This window comes from Arachis duranensis, chromosome 1 (assembly GCF_000817695.3).
Source record: "Arachis duranensis cultivar V14167 chromosome 1, aradu.V14167.gnm2.J7QH, whole genome shotgun sequence".
Taxonomy (NCBI): domain Eukaryota; kingdom Viridiplantae; phylum Streptophyta; class Magnoliopsida; order Fabales; family Fabaceae; genus Arachis; species Arachis duranensis.
Window position 1 is genome coordinate 33,184,897 of NC_029772.3, and position 7,420 is coordinate 33,192,316.

A 7,420-nucleotide genomic window follows, 5' to 3' on the forward strand; every position below is an offset into this window, starting at 1 on the left:
ATCCCTAAAGAATTTTTAATAAGATATTTTAGTCCTCAATAAAATTAATTATTCGCTTAGTCTTTAACAATAAATTTTATTAGTTGTTTAAATTTTTTGTTCCGTCAATTCTAACAAAAGATAAAATAGTCCATAACAATTTTAATAGAAGATAAAATGATCTCTGACCCTTCTATTTAGAAACGTTATTCTCCCTGATTTTCATCATATCTCGCATAACCCCAACAGTCAATATTCATAAGAAGAAAAATCTTTAATTTTTTCTCAATCAATTCATACTCAAGAAATTAATGACTATGTCTCTCAAGTACTTGTTGTCTTTGATGGATCCCATGAATTTGAATCTGGACAACAAATCTGGTTTGTTAAGACCCGTCATCGTCATCGTCATCTCTATCCTCCTCTGTCCTATCATTTTCATGGCCACATTCTCCACCACTCCGATCGCTTCCTTCTGCTTCTTTTCCGAACAAATGTTCAGTATCGCTTCAGTTTTCATATAAGCAGCGACGGTGATATTACTCGCTGTACTGATAGTTTGGATGCGAGGTCGAGGCTGTCTGCCAGCTTAGACTCTGGGAGAGAATGAATAAAGCACTTGAGGTCTATTCTAAATGAGAATTTGCATATAATGTCGAAGGAGAATCTTCTCATGATGTCCTAATGTCCAACAATCTATATGGGGCTAAGGCAAGATGTTGCACTTGCAAATCGTCGATTGGTTGGCAGGTGGAACCACCTGCAAGGACGCTCCGATACTTAAGTTAATGTTCGTATAACTAGGAGGCTAGGTTAGGGTTATTGTGACGTACCTAGGGAGAGGGGTAGGTTCCCCTCACTTATCCTTATTCGTCTGGGTGGGCCCCTATCTCCTTAGGGCCTCGCCCCTTTTCCTGTTGTGCCCAGCTATCAAATCCCTCATTGTTTGTGTCACTTGGAGGATGCCTGTCGGTACGGAATGGCACAAGCGTCCATTTGTTGGGCCATGTATGGGTCGTGTTGGGTTGGGCCAAAACAGTGCCCACCAATGTGTCAAAATGTGATATGCACGACTGTCGCATTCGTCTACTTGGATTCCCGGGACAACAGCCCTTACCCAACGTGGGTCAATTGTCCCGGACTTGGAATTATAGAGGCTTCCTCGCGTGTAAGGGTTTCCCCCAACACTCGTCTCAAGAGCGTTGCTTCGAGGATTGCACTGGAGCATTAAATGCATTTTAAGAGTGATTTAAAATTGCGTGGAAAGGTTTATTCTACCATTGACCTTTCGCGCTTCTCCTTCTTTAGTTACAGTTACTTCCCCTATTTCATTCTATCATTTCTCTTTCTCTTTCTTTATCACAACTATCACCACCATTCTTGTTGTTCCTCATCCTTCCTCCGCGACTGCGACCACTGATACTCCTTGGGAGTTTTACCCTGTCATCGTAGGAAATTTACTATTTTCCGCTTCCAGCATTTGTCTTCATCATAAATACTGGTAAGTCATTATCTTTCGTGCCTACCTTACTTCTTTTTTTGGCCATTGTTGCTATATCTTCTTTTACTGCTATTGCTTCTTGCTCTGGTTAAGTAGTTCATGGGGGTACCATTGGTGTCATCAACATGGTTTATCTATGGTGGTTTTAGGTCAAGATATGGTGGCTTTAAGCTAGAATAGTTTAGTATAGAGTGACTTAGTTTAAGGTTAGGATATTCCTTCCTCCCGGCAATTAACGTAAGTGGTGTTCCCATTGTAGGTATGGCGATGCGACCTCCCATGAACTGTTATGTGTGATGCACGTCCGACATGACGGGTACCTCTTCTAGGGTGATCGTAGAGGACTTACAATAGCTCTGTGACTCAGGGGCGATATGCGGAGGCGATCTCGAGGAAGCTAACTACGAGCTTCTAGTGTCAGGCCCCTGGGAATGTGTCTGCCATCTTAACCTTGATCACTTGATGCCCTCCGTGTCCCTGACTAGATGTGGGTATACAAGCCCATGTTTACCGACCAAGGTGTTTGATTCCCCTTTTCTCCCTTTATCTTAGCTCTTGTAAATCAGTGTGACACTGCCCCCTCGCAATTTCACCTGAACAACTGGGCTGCCATCCAGTGCTTCAAAGTGGTCTGCAAGTACCTGGAGCTCCCAGCCACTGTCGAAGTCTTTCTCTTCTTCTTTCTACTTACGAAACCTTCCCGAGAGAGTAAGTATAAAAAAGGATACCTCTCTTACCGGGCTGTGCAGAACCAGACGATCTTCGACCTCTTCAAAGAGTTTTTCATGGTTTAAAAAAATTTTTTCAAAGTAAGGCCAGCCCAAGGTTGACACCCTTTCTGGCTTACCCTTGAGAGGGAGAGGCGAATTCTGACCTATTGGAGCTTCGGTGCTGGCTCCAAATACTTGATCAAAGTGACCTATGATGGTTTAGGTCGGGAAAACCAACAAATTGTGGACGTCTTGCTGGCCATATTTGGTTCTAATCCCCTTAACCCTCATCTTCTGATGGGTGATCAAGACTCCAGTCAGAATTGTGTCAGTAAGTGTAGGGCATTCTTCTTGCTATTATTCTTCCCTTCCTGATTTACACATCGTGTTATTATTGATTGCATTATTATTGACGACTTCATAACTTGCCTTTTTTCTTTGTAGTTGCAATGGCTGCTAGGAACACTTTCCTGAGTCGCTTGATGACTCATTTCTTTCCTGACGCGGACAACGACTTTGACTCCCCCAGTCTTCAAGTAGAGATTCCTCAGTCTGAGAAATCGAAAACTCAATCCGTGCCCCCGTCTGAGTCCCACCCCGGTCACAATGCGACAAGCGGGGTCGACCAGGGTATTTCGATGTATATCCATATGTCGTTGCATAGGGTTCTTTCGGGTTTATTAGTTCTGGGAAGTCGTATTCGTAACTTGGTAATTATTTTCAAAACAAAGTAGAAGTAATTTTTCAAAAATGCGCCTCATCAAAACCCATTGACGTTGTTCCGTGCTGATGAAAAAGGGACAGAGTACCCCTTCTCTTATATATCACGATAGTAGAAGATTGCCTGGGCGTTAGAAGTAGAATCTCCTGAGGTTTGACGTGTTCCAAGTTCTTGGTATTTCCTTTTTGTCTAACCGCTCCAACTTGTATGTGCCTTTGCTTTAGACCTCTTTCACCCTGTAGGATCCTTCCCAATTGGGGGACAGTTTCCCTTCCCACGGGGTTAGCGGACCGATGTCGTTGCACTGCAGTACCAGGTTTCCCTCCTCAAACTTTTGCTGTGTACCTTGCAAATGTAACGTAGTGACAACCTCTACTTCAATACTGCTTTCGACAAATGAGCCATTGTCTTGGGCTCATCTACTAGGTCTTTTTCACTCGCCTCATCACCTCTTTCTAATAGCAGCCTTAGGTTAGATTCCCCTATCTCGACGAGGATTATGACATCTACGCCATAGGCGAGCTAGAAAAGCGTGTTTCCGATAGCAGATTGTAGCGTTATCTTGTAAGACCACAAGACCAAGGCTAACTCGTCTACCCACGAGCCTTTTCTTTGCTCCAAGTGCTTCTTCAACCCTTTCAGGATGACCTTGTTTGCCGCTTCTGCTTGCCCGTTACTCTGGGGTTGCTCCATAGAGGAGAACCTTTGCTTGATACCAAGGCCTAATAGGAATTCTCCAAACTTCTTATTGGAGAACTGTGTTCCATTATCTAATATTATGGTCTGAGGAAGTCCGAACCTGACAATCACTTGCCTCCACAATAATTTCTGGCAATTTGCAGACGATATACTTGCCAATGGCTCTGCTTCTACCCACTTGGTATAGTAGTCAATGACCCCGATTAGGTATTTGGTTTGTCCCGGGGCCATCGGAAATGGGCCTAACAGGTCGACTTCCCATTGGGAGAAAGGTTGGGAAGCCATAATGGTGCATGAACAGTGCCCTCCTTCTCTTGCTTCTCTTCTTTCACGTGTTCCCTTTCATTGGTTGCCACTATTTGATCTTCATTCTCTTTGCTAATGAACCCTTCCACAACTCAAACTAATGGTCTTGCATTCTTTTCTTAGATTGGGAATTGTGTCACTTGAAAAAATTTTGGATGGCCTCTCTGTGAGCTGTTTGGCAAATTGTCCTATTTGTACTTTTAAATTTTAAATGGATGCACCTTGATTTTGAAAGTTGGCTCTTGTCTCATCCATGAAACTTTGAGTTTGTGTATGAATGTGAAGGTGGATTGAGCTATTGTGGTAATGGCTTGGGATAGTTTTTCAATGGTAGTTTCAAAGGAGAAAATTTTGGTTTCTAGAGAAGAGAATTTGATTTCCAAAGAAGAAAGTCTTTGGTAAATTTGTGGTTGTATGTGTTGAGGTGCAATAAATTTCTTTGGCTCTTGATTGTCCCAACTAAAATTGGGGTGGTTTCTCCATCTGGAATTATAAATTTTTGAGAAGGGATCATTGAATGGTGGCTTTTAAAATTTTTCACGTAATTCACTTGCTCCTTCTTGAACAACCTACATTTTTCATCCTTGTGAGCTCCTCCACACAAGTTGTAACTCACTTGTGTAGCCACTGATAAGCCTTGCATGTGTCCCAATTGCTTTGTGAGTGAGAAAATTTGTTGAGACATCATTTAATTTTGTGCCAAAACAATATCCAAAGTATCTAACTCCATCATATTTCTCTTCATTGTACTCTCAGATGAATATAAATATTGATTGTTAGCTACAATCTCAATCAATTTTAAGGCTTGTTTAGTAGTTTCGTATGCATGAATCCTCCAACTGAGGAATTCAATAAAGTTCTGGAAGCGGGAGTGAGCCCATCATACAAAATTTGGAGTTGCATTCAATCAGCAAACATATCTTGGGGACACTTTCTCAATAATTCTTTGTACCTTTCCTTGAGAGATTCTCCATCTTTCTAAGTGAAAGTTTGGATATCATGTCTCAGCTTTGTCAATCTCTGTGGCAAAAAAAATTTGGTTAAGAACTTATTGACCAAATCATCCAATGTTGCAATGCTCTCTTTTGGTTGAGTTTTAATCCACAGCTTGACTTGGTTCCTTACAACTAATGGGAACAGCATCAAGCGATAAGTTTCAGTAGAGACGCCATTAGATTTGACTGTGTCACATATTTGTAGGAAGCTAGAGATGAACAAATTGGGATCTTCTTGAGGGCTCCCACTAAATTGGCAATTCTATTACACCAAAGTGAAGAGTCGAGGCTCCAACTCAAAGTTGTTTGCCTCCATAGTAGACCTCACTATGCTACTCCCACAACTATTACTTGAAGAGTCCTCCTTGCATTGACATTGTTGTTTGCCATGCTTTCTTACTCAAACTTGTAACAACTTAGATTTTAGTATATCTAGATCATACTGGAAACTAAGCGCTACCAATTTGTTTTTTTAACTATTATCTATTATTTATTATATGAGCCTAATTCGTTGTTAAAAGCATAGTTATTTTGCGAGGAACTTTTTTTTGAAAAATGTTTGGATTAATAAATGGAATCACTCATAATCAATTCACAAAACTAACAGATATAATAGATATAAACAACCACACTTATATACATTCCAAGCAGTTAACAACATTCAATTATCCAGTTGTTATCAGAGTATAGATCCTAGTTAGAACAGCCCTAGATATAGCTAGATAATAACTATATACTTATATGTACTTACAACCTCCCAGACCCTGACATGTTCAAGAAGTCCTTAAGCTGGCACCCAGGCTAGCCTAAACTCTATACTCACCTAATCTCTCTAAACTACAAAAGCGAGGAAATGTATGTTCTAGGTCATCAAAACTCGAGTCAGGTGGAAAGTCATCAAAAGGCAAAAGTTCGTCTACTCCTCCTCTGCACGATCATACGTCATTAAAGAGCATCTCACTATTACTTTATTGAGTGGCAACAAAACAGTGACATCGTACGAAGGACTTAGGCCAAAGTTCATAGATAAACGGGGTGCAAATATTGGCTGGTCTCACAGCATATACATATAAACATATAACAGAGTTCACCCTAGACACAGAAGACTACCTAGAGCAGAATTCTCTTTGCGGAACAGTCACCAGTGAACTACGAAAGGTACTCATGCTTTCATCTGAAGGGGGAGAGAAGGGGGCAAGAACTTGGAAGTTCTTGGTAAAGTCAGGTTAATTAGTCATGTTAATTGGCTCCATCGTTCTTTTCAGACAGTAATATACTTTACAGAAGATAGAGGAAAACAAGTAAAGCAGATAAACAAAGAAGCAAAAAAAAAAACAGAAAAGTAAAAAAACAAAAAGACAGAGAACAAATAGAGAACTACAAGAATAAAGCATAACACAGAGAATATGCAACAGAGAATAATTTGCACACAAGAATGATGCATGTATATCCTTAGTGCAAGTAATGAGCTTATCTGTCAGTTACTAACCGCTCTCGATGTTACCCAGCAACTTCTGTCTGGATAAGGCTTTCTTGTTGGTAATACCCACTGCAAGCAACCTTTGTCTTGTAGGGCGGCACTTAGCCGATATACGCCCAACACACTCACTGTAAGCAACCTCTGTCTTACAGGAGCACAACACACTCACTGTAAGCAACCTCTGTCTTACAGGAGTACAACACACTCACTGTAAGCAACCTCTATCTTACAGGAGTACACTTTAACTGTGTGTATCTCGAGACCTTTGTAAGCAACCTTTGTCTTACAACATAACATTAAACTAGGTATCCCAGGAAAGCATTCTCAGGGGTTACACCACCATCTATCTGACTACCTCTACCACGCAGCAAATGAATATACAATAGATGATCATATCACAAGAATCAACTCATTATTCTCATTTTCTTTTTTCTTTGTCTCTTTACTCTGATTACTCTTTTCTCTTTGTCTCTTTACTCTGCTCTGATTACTCTTTTCTCTTTGTCTATTTACTCTACTCTGATTTCTCTGTTTAACGTATGTATTTATAGCTTATGTAAATTTCGGTATGAATAGTTAGCTTGTCCCAAGTATAGGTTCATTAAGTCTATACTGAAATAGTTTAACTTTTCATATTATACCTAACCCTAGGCGCAACTCAAATACTAACTATGTTGTTCCTAGTTTGCTCACTAATCACCATTTATTTCTGTCATTACAACTTTACCGACTTTTTCTTTGATTTTTATTTTTTCTTCAACTTATTATCTTTCCTTTGTCTTTACCTCACTAATATGTTATTACTATTCCCTAAGTATTTTATGAAGGTAATTATGAGATTCTGCGCTTAAAGTTGTCTTTCTACAACTTTTACGAAAAACTGTCTTTTCCGCATTATTTTATTATTTTTAATAAAATATTATTTTTAATTAAACAATATTATTTAATATTTTATTATTAGTTATTATTTTATTAATAAATTTTTTAAAATTAACTTACTTTTACTTTTAACTATATGAATTTACTTTT